The sequence below is a fragment of the Strigops habroptila genome, chromosome 3, assembly GCF_004027225.2.
Source record: "Strigops habroptila isolate Jane chromosome 3, bStrHab1.2.pri, whole genome shotgun sequence".
NCBI classification, from domain to species: Eukaryota; Metazoa; Chordata; class Aves; order Psittaciformes; family Psittacidae; genus Strigops; species Strigops habroptila.
The window spans coordinates 67,310,937-67,320,962 of record NC_044279.2 but is presented as its reverse complement, the minus strand read 5'-3'; the positions used below and the strand labels follow the sequence as shown (position 1 = coordinate 67,320,962).

The window sequence follows — 10,026 nt, the reverse complement described above, 5'->3', positions numbered from 1 at the left end:
CATCCATACTTCTAGTCATCATTGACTATGCATTTGACCCTTCTCCTCTTCCTAATACACAGACCAATGGAGTTCTCATCAAAACACTGCAGAACAACTCTCTGCAGTTGCTTCTCTCTCTTGCAACAAAACATCCCAGGTGCACAGAAGAGCTAAAAGCCACTTGCACTAACCCAGCACAGAGTGCATCTCCACCAGACAGCAGTGGGACTTCTCACCTTACTCTGTTTTTTCTCCCTGAGAGCCTTTTTTTACACTGTGTGTGCAAACCCATCATCTCAGTGCCAAATTAATACAAGTCAAAAGCAGTCTGGGACTAGTGTTCACAAATAAACCAAGTATCCTCAGGGCACAGTCATTACTAAATACGTCTTTCATGTTTCTCGTTATATTGAGGTGAAGTTCTTTCAAAAGATGTCTGTGTGAGACACAGCAGTGGCTTACTCAAAATATATATGTCATAGATACACTCATATATCATATATATACCCTGAATATGCATAGCGAAGTATAAAGATGTCTTTCAACATTAATGACACAAAGTCAACAAAGTTTACAGAGCCATTAAACCCTCAGAACTAACCTTAGTTATATTGATAGAAGAGGATTCGTTTTACTGATTGTTAGCTGAAGCAAACCACCAAGTTGAACTTTAACTAAACAATACTATACACATGTCAAGAAGGAACAAGACAACAGGTAAAGAACATTCCTTACCTATCCAGCCAACTGAACTAGGAACCATTGTTCATGAAGTGCCTCTCCAGCTCAGTGAACTGGGAACCATTCCTCATAAAGTCAGAACGGAGGCCAACCTAAGACCATAAAAGGAAGATAATGAGAGAAGTTCAACCGAAGGTCAACAAAGATACAACCACCAGGTGTCCCAAAGACCTTTGAGAGCCTCACCCAAAATAAACTGCTCATGCTGTAGCAGGTAGTAACCTATGTTAATTTGTTCTGGGAAGAAATTATGATATAAGATTTCTGGGAATTATAATGTATATGTATGAGATGGATGCTTATAAGCAAGAAACCTGTAAGAATCGGCATGCACATTCGGCGGAGCTATCCCCCATGCATCCAGCACCGTAATAAAGAATGCCTGCTCCTTAATGCTACATCGGTATTAAGGAGTTTTATTCTCCCAACTTTCAGTGACAATATGTATAGTCACCTCCAAATATTAAAGCATGTCCTATTTTTGTGCTTTATTCGAGCTCTCTTTCCCACACTCTATAAGGAGTATCTTTCTGTCATAACAACGTTTTAAAATTTATGGTTAGGGACTCATGCGTGTTTAAGTCATGCCTGCAGCTATTTAAGGTTTGATGAGAGAAGAAATTTGCTTCGGATATACTTGTACATCAGAACAGGTTCAACCATAGTTAGCTGCATGAGATGCAGAGCAGAAATGCTGAGAAGCCACATCAGCCTTCCCTACGGAAAGCTTTTCTTGTTGGCTCTGCTGCAAAGCTGCCCATTTATATTGTAGTTGCTGGAGATGCCCACAGGTGTAGCAGACAGTACGAGTTGTGTTTGGTCCTCTGCTATGCAGATCTGTGCCAAGCCAGCATGACCACAATAAGAGGTTTGATGTTAACATGCGATATTTATGCACTTATTCAGACTGCTTATTTTATTTAACAGATGGTCTTCAGGCTTTCTGTGCTGCTGCTGGTAGGTACTCCTTGTAGTCACGGTACTGCTCCTTGCAGGTATTTTCCTCTGAGCAGCTGTCTGAATGGACAGTGGCCAATTTATCAGACACAGCAATTTATCAAAGAGATTCCAATGTTGGCAAAATCACTACGAAGTTAATACACTGGAACTGCATAGAGTGGTTTAAAATAACAGCAACCTGCCGACTATGGCAGCATTGAACCCAAACTGCAAATTACATTAAAGCACATTTGTTTATAGAGCTTGACAAATTAGAGATGTATAATAACCCCTGACATATCTCAAGGATAACTGCCACTGAACTAATTATTTCATGTCTATAAGATCAGACACTTTTCCTTTTGTCAATATGCCTTGGAGAGCCAGTTTGGTAATGAATAGAAAAAACCTGCATTTTTTCTACCTGTACAATTTTTGCTGCCTTGCTGCTGTCTTTTTCTTAGCGTGTTGATATTTGTTCGTATTTGGAAATAGATGATCTTTGCTGATTTGCTGACACAGGCATTCTTATTATTGATATGATTAGTCTATTTGTCTTTTCCTCCTACACTAAGAACTGTGTACAGCAAGGAACATGAATCTCTTACACATTATATTTATGAAGAGTTTTGCATTAGTTTCCTGTAAAGATATGCCAGATCCAGTTAGGATTCTGAAGATAACTCTTTAAAGTAAAATGCCTGTTCCAGCAGCTGATGAGCTGTTGTCATGGTGCTGCCAGTTTGTATTAGGAAAACTTCCATCCACCTACAGAATATGTCTGCTATGCACATCAAATATTTTCGACTTTTTTTTTTGTTCTAATTAAATATCCTAGAAAATTCATTTGTTGTATTTGGGCCACAATCTACCTCCTGCTGGGGTCTAACAAGAGCATTCCTTTTTCTATTACTTACAGAATGGATGCATGCACAGGTATTCATTGTAGGTTTTGTTCATATCCATTGTATTTATAGCCTGTTATTTCCAATGTATATTGTTTTGTCTGTTCCTTGAAGTCCTCTTGAGAGAGCACTATGGACTAAACAACTTTCAGGTTCGCATTGGTACTGCTCTTTCTAGTTCCTCGTCTTCGAGTATGAACAAGCACCTCTCTATGCCAAACTTAATATTGGTTCAGTTTAAAGGTGAATCCTACAATAAATCGTCTTTGCCTAGGCTTCTTCTATTCCTTCCAGCAACACTTTATCTTTTTTCTGCAGTGCCCGAGATTCAGGACAGTCTCTGTACTTCTAAAACACAAGAGACGTATAGTTTTTCATCAGTGTAATTAAATCATTAAAGAACCAGACAGGCAGAGAAGTACTGTAAGTAGTGAGACTGACAAAGTGCATCCAACATCTCCAAGAGATATTTCCCCAATGCTTCAATCAGCAACCTCTGTACAGTGTTACCCTGTTCAGACCCATATATCCCGTGGCACAAATACAGCAGCCTAACTTCATACGTCATTTCCTGTTAGCGTAGAAGTCAGCATCTCTTGTGGCTAACTGGGAACCACATGTATGCTGATTTGTGGGCTAACCTGAGATCTGAGTTCTCTGTGGCTTTACCACAGTGTTGGGGGAAGGAAGGACTCATCATTTTCCTGATTTCAAACCAGCCACCAATGTTATCTCCTATGGGTTTTGCCTGATTCTGGTCAACAGAGTCCACAGTTACTGGGTAGGAGCACAGTGACAGGCTAATTTCTTTCTGAAAAATATCTAATGGGACGTAAGGGAAAGGCACTATGAGCCAATTAACATACAGAGTATTTTTTTACTCCTTATTAACTGTATCTCCACATTTTGATCTAAAGATCATCTTCGGTGGCGATTTACTGCGGGATTATTTTGTTGCAAGGATTATAGTTTCTGGCTTTCAGTTTGTAGTCTATTGAACAAGTGTTGCTACGGCAGAGGGACTTAATTTTTTAATTTTATTTTTAAGGAGAATGCTATTTATGACTTTATTAATAGTAACGTTGATTGGAGGAAAGAGGATAGTCCCCCAGGGACATGAGAGGGCTTGAGGTACATGATGGTGCAGGCTCTGGTTTACAGTCCTAACACCCTTTCAAGACACGGGTTTGTTTCCCATGCACTTGAATTATTAGTGCCATAGCAACGTAAAACTGAAACAGGAGGAAATCTTGGTCATTTTACACAAAGGTGTCAAATTTTATATTTTAAGACTAAAATAATTTTATGAATAATCTAAAACAGCTTTATAAAATCAAACAAGCAATGCTCATCAGTGAGCACCACATGGAGAAACACGAGTGATATGCACTAATCAGTACTGCAAAACACATACGCCTGTAGCCATAGAAAGCAACATTACAGAAAACATACCTTGGCAATGTCCACCATTATGCTGTATGAATGTCTTTCACTTTGTGCCATGATATAACTGTAAACATAGAAATCTTTCTCTTCCTACTGCTCATTAAATGAAAACACTGAGGTGAATTTTACCTTTGACATTGAAGACTTCAAGGCTTGCATCTATTTGAACTTCAACAGACACCAGTTTCCATCATCACAGCCTTAATGATAAGAAGGTGTCCTCCTCACAGAGTCTTAGCATCGGAACTGAGGTGCTTGCAGAGACCCACATGGAACTTCATTTTCCTATGACAAGTGTCATGCCTTTAGACTGGTCATTGGTCTGCTAGTGGAAGGTGGTGAGTGATTGTCTTGGCATCACTTCTTGGTTTGGGGTTTTTTTCCTCCTTTTCTTCATTTACTAAACTGTCTCTATCTCAACTCCTTAGTTTTTCTTGCTTTTGTTCCTTCTATACTCTCTGCCATCCCACTGTGGGTAAAGTGTGGAGCAAATGAGTGGCTGGTGCACTTTGTTGCTAGCAGGATCAACCCACCACAGATTACCAAACTTAAGTGCCTTACCTGAAATGCCATATGAAAGGAATTTAGCTTCAGGTTATTTTTAAAGTTACTTCAGAAACAGCCCAGTCATTTTGAAGAAAATTCTAGAAAAACTGTACTCATTCACTGGGAAATTTCAACATCTTTCTATTGACGATGAAGAGCTGAAAACCTGGACCACAGGTTCCTGGTGTGGCTCTGTGCCTTTTGATCTCCCCCAGAACCACCACTCCTCTAAAAAAAAAAAGGGGGGGCAAGCAAACAAAATCAGAGCACCCTAGCCTGGATAGCTTGTTTGCATGTGCCTAAGGAGACTTGCTGAGATTCGGATCTAAGTGCTCCAAAGCTCCCACTGCCATGGGCATGCTCCAGCCCAAGCCTACAGGGAGAAAGCAAAGATTCTCAGTTGCTTTTCTTGTCAGCTAGAAGATGTTACATTAATGAGTACAAGAGCTGGAAGCATAGAACATTTTCCCCCTGTAGTCATAATACTGATGATGAACAGACAGTAAATAAAGTAAAAATAAAAAGCTCTCTGTCTTAAATGCAGAAGAGTAAACATGACGTAGGCTTTGCATGGTTGAGCTGGTAGCACTGGAGCTAGAGTCCAGGAAAAGTTTCAAGACAGTGAGCTTTGCTGGGATGAAAACACGCTGTGGGCCTGCAAGCAGAGGGAGACAAGTTGGAGCCCAAAAAGATGAGAGAAAGATTTTAAAAGACAAGGCTGCAGTGGCAACCTCGCAAATTCGACAAGAAGTCCCAGGAGGAGAAAAAAAGTGAGGATGAAGGCAAGGTTTCCAAAAGGAAGAGCAAAATATTTACATCTGGGAAGGCAGAGAGACAAGGACTGAGACAGAGAAGTAGCGAGTGTAGCCACTACAGCTGAGTTTAAAGGAAGACTTTATTCTAGATTATAACCCACCTGTCTGCCGCCAAGAAAATCACTCTTGATTGGAAGCAGAGCACACACCTGTCTAGCACTCAGCTAATGAGGCAGCAGTAAGAAAAAAGATTACTTGCAACACCTGGAAAAGAAAGTACTGGCAACACCAGATGTGGTGGTAACATTTTTGAAGTTCCCAGCACTTTGTAATACATGTTTTCCTGCATGCCGTCCTTGATGACTGGCTCTATTCTCAGTTTACAAGGACCAGGTCACTGTATGACTGGACACATGGCAAGACAGTAGGTCTGATTTACATGTTATGACAATTATGTGAAGTAAATGGCCACTGACTTTACGGCATGCATGTTCATATCTGATCAAAGGAAATAACAGTGTAGTGGTTAACCATGTCAAATTCATTATCTTGCTGTTACATACTTCCATCCTATTGACCATCTTGAACATCACTTCACTAGATGTTTAGGGCAGGGGCTCCTTATCAGGTCCTGGAGCAGATATGAGCTGTTTCCACACAGGCATTACTGCCTGAAGCCAAAGATAGGCATCTCCTGGACAGGCCATCCTTTGGGGCCATGGCCTCATCACACCATTAGAAAACAGCTCTTGTCTGTATCTCTATTTTCACCTGTTGAAAGTGAGCAAAAGAAAGCAAGTGTTCTGTGAGACACCCTGTGTCTCACACAAGGGTGTCTCAAGCCTTTCCTGAACTTCCACAGAAAGATACTTTTGGGTTTCCTGAGGACCCCACTTCTCCATGCAAACCTGCAAAGGTTCATTACATCCCATTCTCCAGTTCATTAATGGAGATGGTGAACAGTGACAGCCCCTGAATGAATTGCTGAAGAAGGCAGTAGTAATCAGATGCCAGCTGGACTTTGTACCACTGCTCACAGACGGCATCCCTCCAAGCCCAGCTGGTCAGCTAATTATCCATCCACAGTGTAAGTCACTTATGCAAACCATCTCTCTCCAATTTGGCTACAAGAATACTATGGGAAAAGATGTCCAGAGCCTTGTTAAAGGTAAACAACAATTTTTACAGTCCCCTTATCCACAGAATCTGTCAGCTCATCATAAAAGGCCATCAGGTTGGTCAGGTGTGATTTACCCTTTGTAAAACCTTGCTGCCTGTTCCAAATCACCTTATTGTTACTGCATTTGGTTAGACACGGCTTCAAGGAGGATTGTTCTACAATCTTCCCAAAGAAAGGAGTCAGGCTGCCTGACCAGTCTCCTGTAGTTCCATGGGACAACATCTTGCCTTTGAAAATGAGTGGCAAATGACATTTTCCTTTTTACACTTACCAGCAACATTCCTGGGGCAAAAAGGCAGGAGTGATAAAAGTGGTAGCTCTTCCTACTGACACAGAAAGATTCCTGGAAGGGAAGGGGAAGAAGACAGACACTAACAGGATAGGATGTTGCACACCCACATCCTACAATTCTGTACCTGTCATGGCTCAGCTAGGACCAGCAGCTCCCTAAGGGCCAAGGGCCAGAAGCTGAGGGAGACACCACAACCGGCAAGGCATGGACCTCACCAGCCAAGGCCCCAACCCCACAGCATGCAAGCAAGGCAAGCAGAAAAGGGATGTCAACCAGGGTCAAGCCAGAGTCCAGATCACAAGACAAGCTTGTAGTGATGAAGGAGGGACAATGCGAAGCCAGGAAGTCAATCTGCAGGCCAGGATCGGATCCAGTGATGGTAACGGAAGTCAGACATAGTCATGATTGACAAGCAGCTTCATAGTAATAACAAACATCTGAGTCCAGGCAGGAAGACTGTCTATGGGTCAGGGTCTGGATCAATAGGCAATTTCCATGCCCACACACGGGTATGTAACAGAGCTACAAACAGGTAGATCTTGAACATCACTTAGACAGGGACTGAAGCCCTGGCCTGATACTAGATGGAGTTCCTGAGCTCATGAGCAGGGGGTGTGGGTGGAGGTCTCACATACGATCAGGACCATTAAGACCTACTAGCGCTCTCAGAGCCATGACAGGTTCCATGGTTTTGTCATGGACGAGCCAGGCACTTCGCCTGTAAGAGAGAAGAATATACTTTATTGACACAACAAAATTCAGTGGTGTGACAGGGGTTTAATATGATTTGATAGCAAAGTTCATTTGATCATTTACTGCATAGAGGACAGGGTTACATAGAACTGTGAGGGAGATACTCCCATTGAGTTATGAAGTTCAGAGAGGACCCCTTGCTCCCTAAGCTCCTTCTCAAAAAGGTGGTTAGGGGTGGCTGGATCCGCTCCCCTAGTCCCAGACTTGGTCAACTGTCGGTATATAAAGGAATATAGATATACATATGCACAATCAATCCTTTATATCACATAGTCAATATTTCAAAGTTTAGCATGCTATTAGTCGCTGTCACGGAGGCCCACAAAAGCGACTAAGGTAGGTTACAAGCCCCAAATTTATTCTAATAAAAAAATAATTTAATATACCAACATTAGTAAACTACAGGTTCTAGATGCCAAGCAGCATCAAATACAACTGATTTAAGCTTAGGTTTTAAAGGGAATTAACCCAAAATGCATTTCACTCACCAGTCAAGATGAGGGCTCTCAATCTTGAGGAGTTACCTCAGGCAGTGTCCTGACCAAAGGACTTGACTGCAGATGTGCTGCTCCAAGGAGGACCAACTCAACTCTTGCCCTCTGGCAAGACCCCATTTATACCCCAGTCAAACCTGATCTGTGGTCAGAAATAAAGTCTGAGGGTTCTTGGCTTTCAACCAAAGTGGGGGTCTAGCAACAGCCCATTGTGCAAGTCTGTTGTAACCAGAATCAGATTTTGTGGTTACCCAAGCCAGACCAAAGTCAGTGGATATCCATTGGAAGTATCAGATATATATTTATATTTCAGTGGAGATAAGAGTAAACAGAGGATTTATTAGCAAGTGTTGTGGCTCAATGGTCCTTCCATCAGGGTGGGTGCAGCTGCCAGAGGTTTGTACAAAGCAACCCCAATGGTGACATTCATATTACAAGCTCTTTCAAGTACAGGCAACACACAACAGCTGGCACACATCACATGCATGATGGGTACCTTCACTGATAGCAAATGCCCTCATACCCACATTTGCCAGTTCGTTCCAAGCAACATAGCACTAGTGTTTTCACCGTATCACATCTAGGTGGATGTCAGCATCTTGCCTGTCCAAGGCCAAGGGCCTGCTACAGTATCATGGCTTTAGCCAGCACCATAAGGACCAGGAGAAATAGCAACTGAGTAAGAGCATCAGGCACAGCCCTCTTAATAGGCAGGTGCATGCAGCAACTACACATATAAGTGTAGCACAGGCTAGAGGCCAGTGTTTAGTGCAAAGTATTTTAAGTGCAAAGGATTACAGAATAACTACTAAGCCAACAAGCGAACCAGGCAGAAAGAATGTGGCTAATCTACCCCAGAGATTCTAGCCATACCGAAGAAATGTAGACATAAGTCACCATGTAAACATGGTCACAGAGCCAAGATTCACTCCTTGGTATGAGAGAAGAAGAAGATGTAGCTATATACACTGGGATTCAAACCTGGCAGTCTGACTTACTGGGTGCACAGGGTCAGTGAGCAAACTTCTCCAAATATTTAGAATGTAACTGTCATGGGTCAATGGATTGAATGATTTCCTATTAAAAAGAATTCACTCAAGCATTTAAGTCAGCTTCATCTATCATTATGCAGAACAAAACCCAAAATAAATTCTTGACAGGAACTAGATGTTCTTTGTACCGGGTACACTTAAGGCTACAGTGAATCCTCCTTAATGCACGCAGTATAATACAGGTGCTCAGCTCCAAGAGAATGGAAAATCAAACCTTCTCAGAGTTGCCAATATTATTATGAAATCCTCCAGTGACAACATGCTCCCATGACTAACAGTTGGGCATCCAGCCAGAAGAAAAAAAAATATATCTATATTAAAAAATATGTTATTAGGACTGTTGTGCCAGACAAGAAGGGAGTAAAAACATCACGAATAGTTCCCGATTTTGAAAGGAGATGTGTGATAGAAGGGGAGGACTTTTTTCTCCCAAAAAAGCAAATTTATAACTTGGCATACAGGCAGAGCTAGGAAATTATAATGCTATGTTCCACTGGGTAATTGAAAAAGCAGATGCTGAAGACAACAACATTCGTGATGTTTTCTCCAAAGTATAAGTACGTGCTGTCAGAACTGTTAGAAGAACATTAGCAAAAGCTCAGACTCAAGTCCAGTTCTCATTTGCAACTATGAAACATTTTAAGAAGGAAGCTGCTTTTCATCTACAGGAATATCTTCAATGCCTGTAAAACTAACTGCAATAAATACAGCTTCATACTTCAAAGAAAAAAAAAAGAGACAAGGCATAGCCCATAGACTTCAAAAGTTTATTTCAAGTATAAAAATTATTCAATGAAGTATCTACAGAGTTTTTACTTTCAGTATAAAGGTTTTAACAGATAGAAAGAATCAAGTAGCAAATTTCTGAAAAAATATGATCCAACTAAAAATTCTGAACAATAATGACAAGGCACTTAACAAAAGATACCCAGCAACAAATA

At 41.3% G+C, this 10,026-nt stretch overlaps 1 long non-coding RNA gene across 1 annotated transcript; it reads right to left on the bottom strand.

The window, feature by feature from the left end:
- Positions 1 to 1,112: 1,112 nt before the first annotated feature.
- On the bottom strand, positions 1,113 to 6,129 carry LOC115605967. Its single transcript, XR_003990770.1, has 3 exons — positions 5,754 to 6,129; positions 4,020 to 4,725; positions 1,113 to 1,740 (listed from the first exon to the last, which is right to left on the bottom strand). It is a non-coding gene; the product is annotated as an uncharacterized LOC115605967 (long non-coding RNA).
- Positions 6,130 to 10,026: the final 3,897 nt, after the last annotated feature.